The sequence below is a fragment of the Cricetulus griseus genome, chromosome 3 (genome assembly GCF_003668045.3).
Source record: "Cricetulus griseus strain 17A/GY chromosome 3, alternate assembly CriGri-PICRH-1.0, whole genome shotgun sequence".
NCBI lineage: Eukaryota > Metazoa > Chordata > Mammalia > Rodentia > Cricetidae > Cricetulus > Cricetulus griseus.
This window is the reverse complement of record NC_048596.1, coordinates 245880311-245901827: the sequence shown is the minus strand read 5'-3', so window position 1 is coordinate 245901827 and position 21517 is coordinate 245880311.

Sequence of the window (21517 nt, the reverse complement as noted above, 5' to 3'; positions counted from 1 at the left end):
CTACATCTAAGTAGCAATGTCTATTCATTCACACTCAGTTAAAAAGTCCCCAGGCTTCTTGTTCTATTCTGTACTCTCATGCCTGAACCTCCTAAGAGTTTGGTCTCAAGATGCCGGGAACCTTCTGCCTTGAGAAATATTGCAGGCACTGTGTGAAGTGATTGTTTCAAACAGTGTTGCATTTCCTGTCCTCTGGAAAAAGAAGCCAAAGGACTGAGAACTGCATGAGGGGGCTCTCTAGGGTGCTGTCTTTAGCTTTATCTTGGGGATGCTCAACCCTACAACCTGGGGCAGAACTGAAATGGTGAACAAAACGGAGGTGGGTTCAGCAAGGCGCTTCCTTGAGCTGGATCCCTGGGAAGGGAACGAGTGTGTCGAGGATGGAAGAGGAGCATGGACATGAGGCCATTTTCTTCTTTGGACTGGGATCTATCCTTAGGTGATTTTGTAACCCCCCCCTAGGTCCTAGCACAGACCATCCATCCTTAGACAGCAGGTAAGTGGGACCAGGCAGCACAGGTCCAAACAGACAGAATGAAATTCTGAAGGGATCCTGTGGTTCAAGTGCCAGATAAGTCAAGTGATTTGTCCAACTGAATTAAGAGCACACACCGGAAGCCAGGTATCCCATGACTCAGTCCAAGCTATCCAGCAGTTACAATTCACTATCCCTGCTGAGATCTCTGGAGTCCCCATTCTTGAAGGGATGGATTTCTCCTTGTTGCTACTCTCTCTCATGATGCAATTTACGGCTCCCTAAGCAGGAGCCTTATATTCTCTAAAAATCACTGAGCAGAGCATTCATATAATCAAGAACACTCTTGTGACCTCACCCAGGAAATAATGAAACACAGATCTGTTCCATCCATGGAGGCAGGGGTACTATGAGAAGTTCCCTAGTAGGAGACAGTTGCATTTCCTCATTTCAGCAGATAAGAATGGTTCTTGAAGCAATTTGCTTTATAGTCCACTTTAAGATAGATGATCTGTCCCTCACTTTCTGACACTCCAGACTTGTCCTAACATGAAGGAATCTAGACCACACTCATTCCTATGATATCACACTCAGGTCTGGAGGATGTGCCAATCTACATTGTTCTTTTTTTTTTTCTTTCTTTTTTTAAAATGCACACACACACACACACACACACACACACACACACCAAAGCAAAGCAAAACAAACAAACATCATCCATTTACAGTAAGACATGTGTCTTCAACTCCAGGCCTCATGTTCAAAGTAGGAACCTTATTATCAATACTGCCATCCCATCGCAACTGTCATTGGTATCTTTCTTATATATGTAATATCTCTGGTGGAGAACTTTGAAGTCATGAATATGTTCTCTACTCAAGTGGAAATAAAAGAAGCTCAAATAAAAGAAATGTGGGCTGACAGCATGCCTGGATTAAGCATCAGTTCTTTTAGAAAAGATCTGTCTTGAAATGTTGAATTCAGCTTTGAAGGGGCTAAGTGACCTCAATAGGCAATGAAAGAATGACATGCAAAATCCCTTACATAAAAATTTGTTGGCTTAAAAAAAGAGACAGCAATGGTTCCTTAAGACACACATTTAACCCCTCCCCTCATATCATTCTTCATTGAGAGCATTCCTAAATACAAATGGCAGCTATTAGCAGGGAATGGTTGGGTGAGCTCAGCAGCAGGCACAGAGCCAGGGTGCAGACATAGGGGAAAGCCCAGCAGCCACTCTACTTGCTTGGGGTGAGAGGTCTGGAGATGAGTAAGTGAGGTACACAGTAGGAAAGAGGAAGTACTATGGGTGCTATGGGAACGGCTTTATTTTTGGTAGCATGAAACTGTGTTTGAACTTCAGCAACACTGACAAGTGTCCCTTTCCATAGCAGGGCTGTGTCATTCTCCTTCTTGAGCATTTATTTATTTATTTATTTATTTGCTGATGTTTGGCTAACAGAATTGGCTGGGTGAGCCTGACCAAGTCTAATACACACACAGTTCATGAGAAGAAAGAGAAGCATTCAGAGCACAGCTGATTTGACTTCCCAATTTAGACCTCCTGCTATGTAACACAGAGTAGCATATGCCTGAGGAATGCCTGGCATTGCCAAGTGGGGCTCATCAGGAGGCACTGGAGATTCGGCCCTACCCCCCTTCCGTGTTTAATTTCTCTGTGTACCTTGTGCCTATGACACTGGTGACATCTGGCTTCTACTCTTGGCCTAGTTGACAGATCCTGGAGAGGTAAGCAGATATGCCAGAGATCTAGTCTTCCTTCCTAACTAGGATGCCTCATGTACATAAGAAGAAGAGCGAGTTCAGGACCTCCTCATGTTGAAGTCCTTTCCCTAACCATGTGACCTTCCTTTAGAGGCCTTCAGCTGCCCCAGGGCATGGCTATACCATAGCTTGAAATGCTGTTGGTTTTGAGAGTTTTTTGTTTGTTTGTTTGTTTGTTTTGTTTTTAATTGCGACAAGTTCTCACTCTACTAGTCCAAGTCAGACTTGTGTGTCCCATACATACCCAAATATGACCTTGAACTTCTGCCTTCTGATCCTCCTGCCTCATCTCCTGAGTGCCACACAGGCGTGTGCCATCATGCAGTGCTGGGGTTTGAAAACAGAGCTTCATGAATGCTAGACAAGCCACATTCCCAGCTCTGCTTCTGAGACTTTTTTTTTTTTTTTTTGAAACAGGGTTTCCCTGGCTGTCCTGGAACTCAATTTGTAGACCAGACTGGCCTTGAACTCAGGTCCTCCTGCCTCTGCCTCCTGAGTGCTGGAATTAAAGGTGTGTGCCACCATGCCTTACTTTGGTTCTGAGACTCTTGAATTCCTTTACCACACAGCAACTATTGTTCATTTCTTCATTACCCATCCTGACCAGTATTTTCCCTTCCTCTTCGTTTTTAATTTCCTAACTTATGAAGTACATACTTACTCTGGGAAGGAATTTAAAGTGCGGTCTTTAACTAAGAGCTGGGCTTGGTAGCACACACCTGAATCCCAGCACTTGAGAGGCTGAGGAGGGAGGATTACTGTGAGTTCAAAGCCAGCTTGGGCCATTCATTTGGTGAATTTGAGGCCAGTGTGAGCTATAGTGAGACCCCCTACCTCAATCCCCCAGCAAAGAAACAAATTCAAAATCTCACAACAAACCAAGATCAACAGCAAAGAAAGGTTTTCAGACTGCCTCCTCCCCCATGTCATTCGAACAGTCAGTCACATGGCCTTCGATGGCTCTGGCACTTCTGTGAGGCTGCACATTAGGAGCAAAAGCCCGATAACAACCTCACAAAGGCCCCCTGCCTACTCAGCTCCTGAGTGTGCATTCAGAACCTTTACGGCCGGATCCTTACCTTGCTGTCTGTCACCCTCGCATGCAGGGGACAGTCCCTAGAAGGATCCTGGACTTGAAGTTGAGAGACTTTGGTTCTGTCTCAGTGCTGCTGAGAAGGGACTTAGCAAATGGCCGCCTGTGTGTCCCATGTGTCATATGAAGGGACAGCACAGCCAGGCCACCATATTTTCCTTTGTCTACTGTTGTTTGCTCAGGCTGATTCTACTGCCTAGATATTCTTTGCTGATTCTATCACTCTTCCTCCTACCATTGAGGTTTATCTTTAAAATCCATCCCCTGGCCTAGAAAGCCCCATTCCAGCACTGCCTCCATGAAGACACTAGTCTTTTATTTTATTTTTATTGTATTTTATTGTTTTTTATTTTAAATAGGTCCTCTGTCCTATGAACACAGACTCACACATACCCCTGTCTTCTGGGAGAGTTGATTAGCACACTTCTCATCGTTAATAAGTTGTGTGTCAGGAGCCATGCTTTGTGCCACATACAGCATAATAAGCCCTGTGTTAATGTGTCTAGAGGAAGGACAGTCAGTTGGCTTTGCGAGGAAGGTGAGCATGCACTTGTCTGCTGGCTTCTGCCACCTTCCCCCGAAGCCTCCCAAGCCTGTTGGCACCTGAGCAGCTCCCTTGTAGTGCTCATCACTTACTGAACTGCAGGGAGCCAGGCCCCCTATCCTTCATCCATGTCTGGTGCCTCTGATAAGGTCCTCAAGGGAGTAGATATCACAGGCATTTCCTTCCCATTGTCACATGTATCTGCTTTTGCAATGGGAACTTTCTTGGTCAACACTGCTGACATTTTAGTATGTCCCAGAAACAAGTACCTCATAGGTATTGAAGTCAGGCCTATGAGTTCAGACAAATTACATGATGCCTAAGCCGATCTATAGGCCTAACTTCTGCACTGAGGGACGGGAAGTTATCAGGGGCAGAAACAAACAGCTGGAAGTTCAAAGCCGATGGGGAAGAAAATGTGCTTCAAGTACAAAAATTTCCTTTTCAGAAACTTTACATTATATTTCTTATATATGATTATTACATAACACCTTGAGGTCTTTTCCGGCAATAATATAATCTTGACCAATATTCCATCCTTCTCTACTTTTTAAGACAACGTTTTAACATTAAAACAAACAAATAAACAAGGGCTATGGAGGTGGCTCAGCGAGTAAACTGCCTGTTATGCAAACACAAGGAACTGAGTTTGGATCCCAACACATGTGTAAAATCCAGATGTGGCAGCACACATCTATAACCCTATCGCTTGGGAGATGGAGACAGGTGGATCATGGGGCCCACTGCCTGGTTAGTCTATCTGAAGCACTGAGCTCCAGGTTCAGAGATAGACCCTGCCTTAAAAAATAAGGAGAGCAACAGAGGAAGAATGTCGATATTAACCTTTGGCCTTCACACATGCATATTCCAGGGAAATCAGTTACACATACTCGTACACACACACACACACACACACACACACACACACACACACACCCAAACATTGAGGCTGTTGGAGAACTCCTGGAAAGGGCTTTGGTAAACCTCAAGGGTCCTCGGATTTCATTTTAAGAACCAGCAACAGAGATTTAAGAACAGCGACAAAGATTTTGGCAATATGTTAAATTTACAATTCTTTTCCGTTCTGAATACCAAGAGGTACAAAGTGAAGAACACACATTTAACTGAAAAGCATTAGGACACAACAAAATGGATAGAAAATATTTTCGAGGGCAGCTAAAGGTAGTAGGAACTATTGGTATCTGTAAGCAGCATGCAACAGATGTGGGCAGGCACTTTTGTTTTTAAGGTTGGAAATGAACTTTTACTTCATAAAAAGCCCTTTCCTTTTATTGAGCTATTAAAAGCACAGTAAAAAATATATTTTTTTAAGGCCTCCAAGGTGATACATTTAGTGCTCCGAGGTGAATGTAGTTAGTTCCAGGCTTATAGTTTGTCTAGGTTCTCCCTGTTTATTCTCATCTCTCTGTCTCTCCTCTCTTTGCCCTGGGGGCTCATTGTGGTGACTGCATGAATGGTCCCCCTTCAAGATATGAATTCCAGACTCTTCCATAAGCTATAATTTCAAGACTCTTCTTCAAGAAACAAATTCCAGACTTTTCCTCATAAGGTCATCCTGGGCTGACTGGGTCCCTTTATAAAGGATGACTCCCGCCCTCCCTACAGAGAGCAGCCTCTATCTACTTGCTCTTGCTCCTTCGGTCCCTCTTGCTCCTTTGGTCCAGCAGCTGTTCAACAGCCATGTCACTGGTTCATCTATTCCTGTGCCTCCTTTGTGATTCTTCTACCTCTATGATTCAATTTCCTTGCAAACACAACTTCTGATTACTCCAAAGTTTAGTTTTCCTGGTGGATACTCACTAAGAATTATCTACTGAGCTGGTTAGATGGCTCAGCTGGTACACACCCTGTTTCAAAAGCACGAGGATCAGAGTTCAGTCCCAGGAACCCCTGTAAAAGAAGCTCAGTGTGGTGGTGCACACTTGTAATCCCAGTGCTGGGGAGGCAGAGACAGATGGATGCTGCAGCCAGCCTACCCAGTCTATCCATAGAGCCTGAGTCCCTGAAGCCTAACTGACCAATAAGATGTCATTTGTTCACAGCCATTGCAAACAAGTGAGTGTGGGTAATACTATCACAGAACAGCTTAGGTTGGTGGAGCTCAGAGTGAGGCTGAGCACAATGCCTGGGGTCTATTTAAAAGAGATTGCAGAGGACAATGGGACGTCTGCATAGATAAAACAGAAAGCTATGGAAGAAATAGCAGGGATGGGATTTGCCTGTCAGCCATGCATTTAGTCTAAACTGATACTCAGCGCGCCCCTCCAATTCTGTGGGTTAATTGACGTAGTAGGAAGAATAACCAGTTAATCCAGTCCCTCAGGCCTCTCCAGTGTACTTCTGGCTCCAGTCGATAAAGGACCAAAATGATTGCTGAATGACCTTCTCTGAGTAGTTTGTGTCTGAGATCAATAAAAAAAAAAGAATACATATTTGCTCCTTTAAAAAAGAATCTCTTCTCTAATCATTTATATTTTAAGTATTTCTTATTTAGATGTCCTCTTTGCTGTAGGTGAACTTTTATTTTCCTTTCCACTTCAGGTCAGGGCTGTTCCTTGTAATCTGTTTAGTCCTCTTTCCTTTCCCCGCCCCCAGTTTGGCAGAGTTCTCTCCAAAGGCCTAGTCCTTTCTAATTCATGAACCTGAGCCCTTTAACTGCAGAGGAATGATAAAGACAGGAGGAACCTAATGCTCAGAACCCTACCACTGGCGGCTAATCCTCACAGGCTTCATGGATCTTATTCAGAAGTGTGATGTCCATTTGGTCTCATGGAGGTTAAGTGAGTTGTTACTACTCAAGCACAGCTGGAGAAAGCTAGGAGTTCCTAAAGATGACTTAAGACACAGGGGTGCCCACTGAGGGCGCTTCCATCTACGCCTGAATTCTCTCTGAGAAGTGAACCTGAAGCTCACGGCTTCTCTTTTCCAGGCCTCAGCTCTGAGTCCAGCTGTATGCTCTTGTCCTGGAGGGTTGGAACCCTTAGGCATCCTAACTAGCTCCAGGATCTAACATCTCTTTCCTTCGTAAGTCCCTTTCACAGCCCGCACCACTCCCAGCTAACATACATTTGATGCAAAATCAGGATGCTGGATATCAGATCCATCCCAAGGGCTCTGCATTGGTTCAATTTGCAGAGGTTCGAGTGGAAATCTGACCCCCTCGGAGCCTTCTTTGGTAGCAGTGGGAGTGAGAAAGCCCTGGCCCAGTTCCCCTCCCTCTTCCCTTCATTGCTCACACACAAGTCCCTGGTGGCGTCTCATAGGAGCTGTGACAACAGGACAGAGCATCGTTGCCCTCCATAATTAGCCAGGCAAAGGAGAGTGCTGTAATATCAGAGCGGTGACAGCGGTCTTACAGCTCATAAATTATTCACCAGCTGAAGTGCAATGGCTGTCACATTCAAAATAGGTCATTCATGCTAGAGCTGTTAGAGCTGAAAATTTCACAGCAATGGTAATAAATTCAAGGACATTGGTTTAAGCAAATCTCCAAAGAAAGTGGCTTCTGCCACTTGCAACTCTGTAGCAAGCATCTCTTCCTGAATCTCAGCTATGTTTTCATTAAGCAGCAGGGAGAGGCCCAAACAGCTGTCTTCTGGCGGGGCTGAAGCTGGGGGTGGAAGGCTCTAGTTCAGCCTCTTTCGTGGGCCAAAGAGCCTCAAGAGGCTACTTGAGAAAGATAAATGTGAACACCTGTTCTCGTCTGCTCCCTGAACACAGACATCTCTAAGCCAGATAAGGGTCACCCTGAGCGGGTTCTAAATAGTTCAAGTCTCAGCCTTGGATGCCGAATTTACAGAGGAATTCAACTTCTACAGCTGAAGGCCTTGTGTCCTGGGGGTTCGGATCTGATTCTCAGACATATGGGACTCTTCCCTAACCAGAATGCACTGGCCTCTTGTCCAGTAGGAAATATATTATTCAGCTCAAGTGTTTGGTGATGGAAAAATACTGGACTGTCTATTTTAGCATTTGGGAGAATTCCTGATATGGTAAAATGTTCTTATAATTTTTTTTTCTTTTGAGTCTACAAAGAGAGAGAGGGATGTAGCTTAGTGATAAAGCACTTGCCTAGCATCCTCCTCAAGGTCCTGAGTTTGGTCCCTAGCACTGAAAAAGTATGTGCTCCAACACAAAGCCCCTCTTTAAAGGACTGCCATACAGAAAGATCAGAATAAAGAGAAGCGATTGAAATCAGCTTGTGGGATTTGAGTTGACACACAGTGAATAAGCTGGTTGCCGGTTCTTGACTTACATGGACATGTGACTTGGGGCAGAGAAAAAGGGGCATTCAGGAATGGAGAGATTCCTCTGCTCCCTTCTTTGAGGAGGAATAAATCAATAACCCCCCATATGTCTCCTCCAGCTGCGAGGCTGTGATGTACAGCCTCAGACCCAAAGGACATGAAGGGCAAGCATTAGAACTGGGTGTGTCGAGCGCCAATGGCTGAGAGTGTGTCCAGAGGCTGTTTGTATACACAGTTCTGCAATTAGCACACATATGACACACAGTGCTCAGAGATACAAAACTCATCAGCCCATGTTCACCTCCAAGAACGTGCATTCTAGCCTTTTCTCCCTCACCTTTTTCTGACCCTCCCTGCATTGAACTCCTGGTCTTCTGGAACAGTCTATAGAGATTTTTATAGCCTCAATTCCCAGAAACTAGAGATACATCTATGGGTAATTTGTATGTATATTTGTGCTGCTTTCCAGTCAACATTTCAGCAGACATTTCTTGAGTCTCCACTATTTTGAGTTCTTAAAGGACTTGGTGAAGCCATCTACATTTCTATAAGCTTGACTCTCTGCACGTGTCCATGCTGGCTTCCCCAGCCTATACCAGCTCCTCTAGTAGCCACCATTATCTCAAAAAAAAGCAAAAACAAAAACAAAAAACAAAAAACACAGAACAACATTGCCCTTCAAAGTGCTCAAGCCAAACATAGACTTATTCCTGTCTACTCCTTCACTATACATTTCCCTGGCTCCAGAGTCCTGTAGAGTTTCCATTAGCTGTCATCTGGACTATTCCAATGGTGTCTCAAGTGGTTGCTTGCCTTTTTTTTTTTTTTTTTTTTTTTGCAGAGCCATGTATATCCCAAGTCCCAGGCTGACCTGACCTGGAACTCATTATGTAGCCAAGGATGACCTTAAACTTCTGATCCTCCTGCCTCCATCACTTGACCAGTGGAATTACAGACATGAACCAGCATGCCACGTTTACCAAACCCAGGGCTTTCTGCATATTAAGCAAGTGCTCTACCAAATGAGCTCCATGCTGAGCCCCTCTTCTTTACTGTCAAGGGAATGGTCAGAATGTGCCTTCGAGAAGGTAAATCAGATAACACCATGCAGCTGAGCGTTGGCCAGTGGCACCTGTCTCACACAAAGTAAAAAATTGAGTCTTCACAATATCCCACCGGGCTCTGCAAGTTGTGACATTCCCCAAGCTTCAAGTTCTTGGACCTCATCTGCCACTCTCTGCCTTGTTCCCACTGTGCTGCAGACACAATGGCCTCTTTGCTATTCCTGGAACATTCTCTCTTTAGACACCCACAGGGCCAGACTCTGACTTCCTTCAAGCTTCTGGCACTTGTCAGCAAATCCCTCCTGGGCCACCATGCTTGGTCATTCCCATCCTGCACCTCATTTGTTGTTAACACTTCTCTTCCCCCAACACACGGCATTTCTGCATCTTTTCCTGTCTGGGTCCCTCTTCTATAACACTGTGTGACTTCACCAGGACTGGGACCTTATTATAGTCACTGCTGTATCCCAGGAACCAGAATAGAACTGAACCCAGCATATGGCAGACTTCCAATAGAAAGTCTTTTAATGATGGAAAAATACATTATGTCCTGAAGTTTATAAGTTCTTCAGGAGACCGCATCTGCCAAGGGTGTCGTTCCTCTCAGGAGCCTCAGTGAGTGCTAATCACAAGACATTTATGCAGAGTTCCTAAGAACCATCCCCAATTAGGCAGGAATTCATAGAAAGAATACCATTATCTAAAGCCCGAACATGTTCTTAGTGTAATAGCCCTGGCAAGAGCTAAGTTATTCTAAAGAGAAACACTTGTGTCCCTCCCGTCAGCCATTGGGCTGTTGAAAAGATGGATGCCAGGATTTCTGTGTGGGGGGGAATGGAAAGGATGAAGGGTTGGTGTCAGCTGCAGGAGGAACTTGCCTCCCAGGAAGAACCTTTGCACAGTTCTATGAATTTACCAAATACCTCACAAAACAGACAGGATTTGAGACAAGATGGGTCAGTGATGACCAGGACCACATCTTGATGAGGACTGCTAAACAGTGTATATATCTTGCCTTCTACTTAACCCCAAACTTCATGTCTGTACCCCTGAAGACATGCTCCTCCTCCCAATGTGGCTACATCGAATAGCTATCCTTTCTCTGCTTTTTGTGCTCTTATTGGTCTTATAATTGGTGTATTAGGGACTGGTGTCCATGACTCCCTTGATGGGGCTGCCAAACCCAATACTTTGACCCTAAACACTCCAGAAACACTAGGAAGAACTAGGTCGTTCTAAAATTGTGTCATATAGAGTCCACCTTGATCAGTGCCAGCTCCCTAGAATTGGATCTGTCTTCTGTGAAAGTTTGGTTCCTTTATGATAGAATTATGGGGTTCAAGAGGAAGGCTGCACAGACTTCCAGGAATTCCTTATTTGGTGGTGTATACGTTCTGAACTCATTTTTCAAATACTGATATGTATATGCAAATATGTCTATATATGCATATATAAATAATTGTGGTAAAACTTGAATAACATAACATTTAGCATCTCAGCTCATCAGTGAATCAGTGAAGAGCACTTGTTGCTCTTTCAGAAGACTAGAGTTGGGGTGCCAAAAGACATTTGGAGCAGCTTACAACTGCTTGTACCTCCAACTCCAGGGGAATTGACACCCTTCACTAGCTTCCTCTGGCATATGCATTCAAGTGCACCTACCCATACACATAATTTAAATTAAAAAATTATTATCATAACAATTTTTAAATGCATAGTTCAGTAAGTTTGTTTTCAATGCTTTGCAACCAAAATCCAGAGCTCTTTTGCTTTGCAAAACCAAAACTGTATGCCCTTTAAACAATAATTGACATTTTATCTCCTCCACCAGCCCTGGGACTATTGATTATTGTTTCATTAGATTTGATGGCTGTAAATTTATCATCTAAGTGGAATCAAACAGTGTTTACCTTTGTAGAGATTGATTTACTCTCTATAATATAATGTTTGTAAGATTTATGCACATGGGGGACTGTATCTGGGCTCCATTCCTTTTGAAGACTGGCTAATTCCATTGTCTGCACACAATACACCCTGTATCTCCATTCTCTCTCAATGGATACTTGAGCTGCTTGCACCTTTTGGGCACTGTGAATAACGTTGGGCACCATATATAGTTTCCCTCCCACCCACCAGTTCCAGAATAAGCACTCAGAGACTTAATATTAATTGTAATTGTTTGGCCAATTGCTAGGCAGAGTAGAGCCAGGTAGAAAATCCAAACAGAGACAACAGAAAGAAGTCAGAGTCAGGGAGATGCCATGTAGCCTCCAGAAGAGTAAGATGCCAGAGCATTACCGGTAAGCCACAGCTACATGGCAATACATAGATGAATAGAAATAGGTTAATTTAAATATGAGAGCTAGTTAGTAATATGTCTGAGCCATTGGCCAAACAATTATAATTAATATTAAGCCTCAGAGTGATCATTTTGGAACTAGTGTGTGGGAGAGAAACAACCAGCTGCAGTTATGAGTACAAATGCACAAATACCTCAAGACTTTGCTTTCAATTCTGCTGACTGTATAGACCCAGAAGTGGCATACCTGGATCATATGGTAACTCTGTTTCTAATTCTTTCAAGAGCCGTTATTCTGCCGTGGACAGCAGCAGTACCACTTTACACTCCTGTCAATTTGGATTCTCACCAACAGTGCACAAGAGAGAGTTTCCTATCTTTTAGTAGAGAGGTTCTCTTCCCCTGTAGCCTGTGAGAACTGCCCAAAGATGTTTAATAGAACTAGACATTCCTGCTTCTTTCAGTGCTTAGCAACAGGAAGCCTGTAGCTCCTACTGTATATGTGTGCGTGCGTGTGTGTGTGTGTGTGTGTGTGTGTGTGTGTGTGTGTGTGTGTGTGAGTGCTTTTAGCTTTCTCTTGTCATGTCCATTTTGCAAAGGCTTCCTCATTCTCCAATTAACATGCATGTGAGCAAACGCACACTCATCTACCTCACAGACTGGGGACTCTGGGAGAGAACCAGCACTGTGCGAGGATGATAAAGACAGAGCAAACTCGTGCCATCCTCTAACAGAAAGATATTGTGGCTTCAGTCCAGTTTCTTTTGAAGATGTTGCTTAAGATCCAGCAGCTCCGCTTCTTGGTGAACTGGGGCATCTCAGTGTGGGAAAGTGTAGAAGAAGACAGCTTGGAGTTGTGCCCACACACTAGCCATTCATTACAAGTAGGTCCTAGGGACCCGTGAAACCCGTGTCAAGGGGAGAGAGAATTGTCTGCAGAGGAATAATCAGGAAAGACTCTGACCCCCTCATCTGTGATATCTTCTTTCAATGGCTTGATTGCTGGGAAAATAGAGCCCTGCTCCTCCTGGGTTCCTTCTCTTTGGCTTCTCTCCCCTTCCCCACCCGGGTCAGTCTGTAATGAAGCACTCATTTTTTAAAGCATTTTTTTTTCAAGTGGTATTAACAAGCAACACAATATGATGACACATTTTCCCTCTAAAAGAATATCATATTAATCCCAGGGGATAAATCCCCCTCATGTGGGAATTTCATAAAGAGAAGACACAAATGTGAAACCAGGTCTACAGAAAAGGGTATTTAAGAAACTCTCTCAGTGACCAAAAGGGGCAAATGACTTGGAAGAGGCTGGAGGGACAGCACAGCAGTTAAGAGGGTTTGCAGCTCTTGCAGAGGACCTGGGTTCAGTTCTCAGAACCCATTTCAGGTAGCTCACAACCATCTGTAACTCCAGTTCCAGGAAACCAAGCACCTCTGGCCTCTGAGGGCACCCGCACACACAGTGCACATATAGACATCCAGGCGCATACTCAAAAAATAAGTATAAAAAGGGACTTGGAAGTTGATGGCTACATAGACCAGGGAGCAGCAGGCTTTTTCTCTACAGAGAAAGTTAGTAAATATTTTAGGCTTTGTGGATGGAGAGGTTAAAAATGAGAAAACAACACAGTGAGCCTTAAGGACCCCCCATCCCCCCAACCTTCTTCATCTCTGCTCCCCGGTGTTGGAATTCTAAGTATGTATCACTGTACCTGGGCTTTTTACATGGGTTCTGAGGATTAAAACTCAGGTTGGGGTGTTCGCATGGTGAGCACTAGAGCCATCTCTCCACCCCCCATGGACCTTTTTCTGTCCATTGCAATTCACATTGTCTTTTCACACAAAGACAATGAAGCTCATGGCCTGCCATCAGCTAGCTGTCTTTGCAGGTAGAGGGAAGAACTGAATTGATCCGGTTAGAGTCTATCTTGCTGTAGCAGGTGCCATTTCCACCCTTGCTGAGCTGTGTCCTGGTCAGGACTTGCTGGTGATGCTTAGAAAATCTCCGTCAGTCAGTTCTCATCTAGAGAGGATGGGTACTAGGTTCTACCCACCTGCTCTGTCTCCTCATGTAGCAGTATCCCTAAGCAAGTCAATGTTTCTCATCCTGAACATATTTACACATAAGTCCATGAATTCAGATTGTCAAGGTTCCCTTCAGGGGCTCTTAATATTGAAACCCTTTCAGAAGTTAGTGGAAGTGAAAACAACACCCAGAAGGAACACTGTAGAGCAGTGGTTCTTAACCTGTGGGTTGTGACCCCTTCAGGGGTCAAATAACCCTTTCACAGAGGTTGCCTAAGACCATTGGAAAGCACAGGTATGTACATTACTATTCATAACCAATAACAAAATTACAATTATGGAGTAGCAATGAAAATAATTTTATGATTGGGGGTCACCACTACATGAGGTAGGGTATTAAAGGGTCACAGCATTCGGAAGGTTGAGGACCACTGCTATAGAGGCTCCATTGACAATCTTAATTGCTGTTCTTAAAATCTGCAGTATATATATATATATATATATATATATATATATATGTTATCAATGTGCATTAACTTTATATCAGAGATGTTTTAACAAATACAGAAAGTTTAGCTTTACTCAAATTACTTTTGAAAAAGCGCTGTGTTGAGTGGTGATGGGAGAGGCAGTCACTGTGATGTTTATCTGTTTGCCCCAAGATAACATTTAGCAAAGAAATAGGTGCAAATACTCTTAAAAATACTGTTAAAGAGTGGATTCCTTGCTGCGGGCATTCTGAAGGAGGTAAGACCTTCTCTACAGTAGCGTTGTCATGGTGTGTATTGCTTTTGACAATGACATCATTTTCAAAGGGAGAGCAGATGAATGAAAGCAAAAGAAAATAGAGAGGAGATCACAAACTTATTCTGTGCTGAGCATTGGGTTATTCTGAGCCGTTCGTTAGCCACCAGGTGGAGACCGGATGGCAGCCAGGCTTGCAGCTTTTGAGCCAGAGGGCGCTCTCCATTCCCAGGAAACTTCTGAAGGGAGCGGTCTCAACAGCTCTGCTCTAATCAGCCCATGTCCTTCATCAAGCCAGCTCTTGCTGGTTTGTGACAAAGGCCAGGAGTGGAAGAGGGGAAGAGACCTGGTAGGCTGGGATAGCTAAGAATATCAGAGAGTTAATGAGCAGCTTCTAGGTAGGAAGCCCTTAATGGTTTTCAGTTATTCCACACGTTCCTTCCTTTAACTTTGGCAATTTCTTTGGATGGAAAAATTACCGTCACAATCACTACCATCATCACCACCGCTGTTACCACGGCTGCCATCATCATTACTACCATCACTGCCACCACTACAGTCACCACCGTCATCAATACCTCCTTCACCAATACCACCACCATCATGGCTACCACTGCTAATGCTGTCACTGCTATCATCGTTACCACGCCCACCATGATCATCACCGATACCACACCATCACAATTACTACAACCATCACCGCCCCCCATATAATCATCACCGCCACCAGCATCACCATGACTACCACTATCAACACTACCACCATTAAGTATCATCACTGCCGTTACCACTAAAACTACCGCCGCTTTCAACTTCCCTGTCACAGTAATCACCACCAACATCATTGCCACCATCACCAGCACCAACGTCATGTCACCATCACCATCATGATCACCAATGCCAGCATCATCGTCATCGCCACCACTATCCTCACTGTCACTGTCACTATCATCAGATCGTTGTCATTACCACTGGCATCGGTATGATTATCATTCACACATGGAACAGCTTACTGCTGCCTTAGCTGAGTTTTAAGCCTGCGTGCTAAAAATTCCACAGTCTAAGAACAGCAATGATATTAGACTCGCCATATGAACAGCACTGGCAATAGACTCTCCGTACAAGCAGCAGGGGCAATAGACTTTCTGTATGAACAGCAGGGGCATTAGACTCTCTGTATGCAATGTACTTTCTGCAGCTGTGTGTCTGCAAAAGGTGCTTCCTCTAGGAGCCATTTACTCATGAGCACATGGAGACAGACACTCAGGTTAGCAATGTTTTCTTAAGAGACACCTTTGTGCTTTATGATTTTAAATATACTAGGCATAATCAATTCAACAAATCACGTTATTTAAGAAATATGTGGCTTTGAGTAAATGGCTTTTTTTTTCAAAGAGGAAGGAAGGCCAGACTCACAGTGTATTTCGACATTTTGGTCATAATGACTGCACATTTCTCCTTCCTTCCTTCCTTCCTTCCTTCCTTCCTTCCTTCCTTCCTTCTTTCCTTCCTTCCTTCCCTCCTCCTTCCCTCCCTCCCTTCCTCCTCCCCCTTCCTTCCCCCTTATTCGTTCTCTTTTTCTGAATATGCATAGAGGTTTAGTTTTCAAGACAAGCTCTGCCCAAGTATATATTTCTGTTTTCCTAAAATGGCTTTTCTGGCTGTCACAAAATATTAAAATAAACATTTGGCATGCCTGACTTGCACTATCAAGCCCCTTTTTAGCTTCAGCGGATCTAAATAGGTTACTGTGAGGTCACTGGAGGCCATAAATCAGAGGGGTGGACTGGTGGCTGAGCTGGCCTGCATAGCTTTAGTTCAATGTGCTATTTTGGTTTGTGCCCCTGAAATGACACCATCTTGTTGGCACCAGCCAAAGAAAGCTTCCTAGACATCTATGGGAAGAGAATGTACAGTAATCCAAGGCCGAGGTCACACAGGCATGAATTACTGTGGGGAGGTCTGTGTCTGCTCTGGACTCTGTGAGAGAGCAGGGCGAATGATTTCCATCCAAACTGTTTATCCAGGAACCCAGGCTGGAAACAGATCCAAATAGTCTTGGCAAATCGTAAAAGCAGAGAGTAACCAATTCTTCTCACTCTGTCAAATCAGGACAGCCTCTTCCTGCCAGGTTTCCAATTCTATGTGGGTCTACTTGAGAACCCCAGGTATTTTTGAGAAAGACTAAATACAGTTAAATAACAATTACTGTATGTTTTTATATGATATGAAATATAGAATAACCATAGAAAACTCCCAACACTTTCTGCCAAGACTTATGTTTATGTTCTATTTCCTTTGCTTTTTCTGTGAAGTTCTAACCCAACCACCTTGAACTTCTTGCACTTATTGCTTTCATACATAATCTTAGTTTAATCTCCTCCTCCTTCCTTCTTTCTTCCCTCCCTCCTTCCCTCCCTCCCTTCCTTCGTTCCTTCCTTCCTGTCTCTTTTCCTTCCACTTCCTCCCTCCTGTCATTTTTTTAATTTTGGAAGGGGCAAATGTACTGCACAACATAATATCCAAGTATACTAGATTACAGCACATCATGTAGTTTTTACCTGTTTTAAAAAACAGTTTTATAATGAGTCTACATAGGCAAGCCTCAGGCCTGTATCCTAATTATAATTCTTTGATTGATACATTTTGAGATGCTCTTGCTCTGAGGTGAAGTTCTCACTGGAAGGGAAAGCATACAGACTGACTTATGTGGGGAGAACGGTGAGAAATTTTGTTCAAAAGTGGGTGACTTTGTTCCAGACATCTGCTAGTCTCTTAAGTCTTGAGTGCTACAGGTGGCCTGTTTATCTCATCTGGAAGCCTTCCTTGAGGAGACTGAAGCAAGATCCTCTAGGATAGGAGAGGTGTACCCCTGCTATCCTGTGCTCCACCAGTTCCGGGAACAGAAAGAACCGGCAACACCTTTGCAGTTGGATGTGGCCTTAAAGTGAGATCTTAACAAGCTGTGTGACTAGAAGAGCTCGAGCCACACTTTGCACACACACTGTGAACTCATGGTGTTTTAGTGTTTTAATAAGCGCACTGGATTGCAGCCACTGAGCAGTTCTGAACATGGAAGCAGCAACGGTGGAGCTTCTACAAAAGGAGGCGGCTGCTGCCAGGTGTAATTTTCATGCTACCAGGCTGACTGACTACCACCTGAGAACTGATTCTTCCCACACATGATTGATTGCGGTTCTCTTCTCCCCTTCTGGGCCGGGCCTTCTTCATCGATAGTTGCCATTGTCATAGTTGTTACAGTTATCATTACCAAGACAATCCACGAAGGGGTGTCTGCCAGCGTTCACCAGCCGGCTGTCAAGACTGCCTGGCAATAACATGGATGAATGCCCTTTAATTTGATAAGCATGAAACAATAAAACGAAAACGGCCACTAGTGCTAATTATTGGCTTTTCAATACCTTAATAATCAAATCGCCCACTTTTCCAAGAAAGAAAACATCTGTAGTTACTGCCTTCTAATGACACAATAATGTTGTGGATGTCTAGAAAGCACACTTAAGGCTGTGTGTGGTGGGGGTGGGAAGCGAGGAAAGGAGGGGGGAGACAGAGAGATAAAGACAGAAAGAAAAATGTTGGGTGTTACGTGTGGGTGAACAGTCTCTCTCTCTCTCTCTCTCTCTCTCTCTCTCTCTCTCTATCTCTCTCTCTCTCTCTCTCTCCCTCCCTCCCCCCTCTCTGCTTCTTGTACAATAACAACAGAGTGGCGGCACACCACTGCTTCTTAGTTCTGTGAACCTTAACATTTTCTCTAGCCACAGAGAACAAACAGGATCTCAGAGAGTTGGTGAGCAAACACCTTGTAAGGCTTGCTTGCTTCCTCCCCCCCTTTCCAGATATTTCTGTAGCTGCACAAAACCTGTAGACCTGTATTTCTTTGGGGGGGCATGTTTCCTTAGGAAAATGTGTCAGCTGTAAAGAAACACGGTTGCCCTAACAACAAGCTTCCTAAGTGGTTCCCTCCTGTGTGTTGGAAGGGATTGGGTGTGAGGAGTGCTCCACTTTCTTGGGCAGGTTAGGGAGCAGAAATCTCAGGGAGACCTGGACTGGTCATGCACTCCAGGTAAAAAATGTCATAATGCAGAGGTTAGGTGGAAATCTGAGGCTTTTAGACATGAGATCTCAGCAAGACAGCCCAAGTGGGGGATGAAGATGAGTGAAGGGCAAATATGAACAGAGTACAATGACACACACACACATACATATGTATATATATGTATATATATGTACATATGTATGTGTGTGAAAATAAAACACATTATTCTGAATCCTAGATAAAATAATTTAATAACAGAATAGAAACAAAACAAAACTGAGTTCTTGGAGACTGTATAACTCATGTTTTCGATACAGAATGAGGATCAAAGAGGATAAATGACCTTCCCATATTACCCCATCTATATACAGCAGGGGACAATAAAATCCCCATTCTATTACATGAGTATGTATTTGTAAACACAGCAGTAAGTACAGTATTGTTCACCGACCGCTGTTCTAAGTACTTCCCTGGAATTGCATTTAATCTGCACACAGTCCTAGGAGGTTTGTGCTCCATTTCCCAAGTGAGTAAACTGGAGAACAAAGGGGTTAAACAATCTGTTTGAGGTCACAATGCAGATTAATGGGCAGGCAGTGCCTGCACAGCACGCCTTAAAGTGAGACACAAGCTGGGCCAGCTTCCACACGAACTAGCAGTGAGCCATGACTCTGAAAACCAATGAAAGCACAGTGATCGGTATTCTCATAGGATTCCCTCTAGTCTCTAGGGAGACTAGTTAAACAACGTGATCCACTGAAGAACAAAACAAACAGTTATGACCCCACGATGCAGCTAATATGTATAACCAAATGGATGCTATAGCTTTATGTTGCCATTGAGGAGACACAAGTTACATTGCAAAGGTGGTGCGAGACAGAACTAGAATTAAGTCTAAACCTGGTGTGACACCCAGTAATGAGGTTAAAATAATGAGGGGATCAGTGGCTGCTCTTCTAGAGGATTTGGATTTAATTCCCAGCACCTCATGACAGCTTATAGCTGTCTATAACTCCAGTTCCAGGGGAATCCTACCCGCCTCTTCTGGCCTCCATAGACATCAAGCCTGAGGTGCATAGACATATATGCAGGCAAACAACCCATACACATAAAATAATAACTAAAACATTCTAAATGACCTTGACAGCTGTCAGTGCTCTGGAGAAAAATCTGCAGGTTCTTGGAGCCCTGCTTTGTGAAGGTCTTGCTAACCCCCTTTCTTCCAGGATGGTGGCCACGCATGATCTAGGGCTATGCACTAGTCTGTAGAGGGTGCTGTTCAGCACCACAGCTAGATAGAAAAGAGAAAAATCCCTTTGGATGGAAAAATGTGGACTGGTGATGTTTTAGAATGTCATCCCTGGAGGGGAAAGTGACTGAAACAACTACCAGATTATCCAATCTAGGTGAATCTTTCTGGTTGTAACTGTTAACCTGGTGTCTAAGTAGGTGACCACCAAACAGAGAAGAGAAAGTAGAACAGTCTTCTACTTGGATGAACCTGTAATACTTAAAAGATGGGGTACACCCCCCACTGCTTCTTAAAGGGCACTGCTTGAGAGACTTTTAAAAAAATCACAAGGCACCGTAGTTTATGAAAAATAATTGAATTTTGGAGCTCCTTCCATCCCAATTCCCATCCATTTAGGCAATTCCAAATTCTGGAAAGGTTTTTGCCTATGGCCCATCTCATTGCAGCATTAGAATGAGACGTGTAGGCAACTACTCACCCATTCAAAACACCAAGCCTGACTGCTCAGTTAATGGCCGGGTTGGGGAATGAGATGGAAAGCTAAGCAATGCCAGTGGCAGCAGGAACCCGCAGGTTTCAGCAATCCCCCAAAACAAAAAGAGGGTTGCAGAGCTGAGTAACAAATACGTGCAACAAAAGGGAGAGGGATAGCCAAATAGAAGGAGGGAGGGAGATGGGAGGTGGTGAGGGCAGATGCCCCCCTGCCTTGATCATTCAGTTCCAACCCCAGGGCCTGGCCTGCACAAAGTACTGTGGCAGGCTTCCCTTTGGATGTCACACAAGAGAACACAGATGGGGGACAAAGTAAAAACTTAGTTCTATTTTCTGGCCTAAGGCAAATCCTTATTTAGTTGTAACCCTGGGGCTCAAGCGATGGCCCAGTGGTTAAGAGCATTGGCTGCTCTTCCAGAGGACCCAGGTACAATTCCCAGCACCCGTATGGCAGCTCACAACTGTCTGTAGCTCCAGCTCCAGGGGTCAAACACTCTCACAAAGATATACATCAGGCAAAACAGCAATGCAGATAAAATAGATAAATAAATATTTGGTTGTAATCCTTTAAAAGTGAAATCTTTGGAGGACCACTCCATAGCAATGCCCCCTTTCCTTGCCTTGTGTTCTTTATAACCATCTCACTCGGACTACTTCATCTTCACTATTTCAAAGCACTCCAAAGTTTCCCACACTGTCAAGCCAAAGCCTAGCAGCCTGGCTCCTGCCAGAAAGATGTGTTTACCTTCACCAAAAACGTCATCCTCTTCATCCACCAGGAACTCCTCAGGGTCAAGGAACTGCATTGTGGGAGGACAGGGAGCTAGAGGCACTCAAAACCTAGGGCACACCAGCAGCCACCAGCTCTGAGCAGCCACACTGCTTGGGAGGCAATTCCCCTCCACACCCACCTCTGTGGTTGCCCAAGCCCCGGGGAGGGCAGCTTCCGCATCTGTCCTGAAGAAAGCAGCTTCATTCATACGAAAAGGCTTCTGAAACTTTTTGCAGAGTGAATTCCAGGTGAGGTAATTCTCACCACCGAGAAGAAAGACTTGTGTGGAAAGGGGTGCAGATCTGGTTGGATCTGAACATAGATATCACTCAGGCTGAGTGGGATGAGGTCTATTTCAAAGCACCAACTTTCATATTTCTAAAGAGGACGGTGCGCTCTTAGCTTTCCTGCTTATGAATCCCAACACAATGGTAGTGTTGGGAGAGAGGGCTCACATTTCTCATATCTTGCCTTTGCTTCAATGACGATTTATCTGCAAGTAAAGCAAGCCTTGTAGTACACCAAAGCCTGCATTTGCAAGACACGAGCTTTTGTTTCACTCAATAATAGTTTCGTGGCTTTTTTTTTTTTTTTGTAAACCTCTTGCATTTGAGAGGAACTCTAGAGTAATATTTGAACCAAGCATA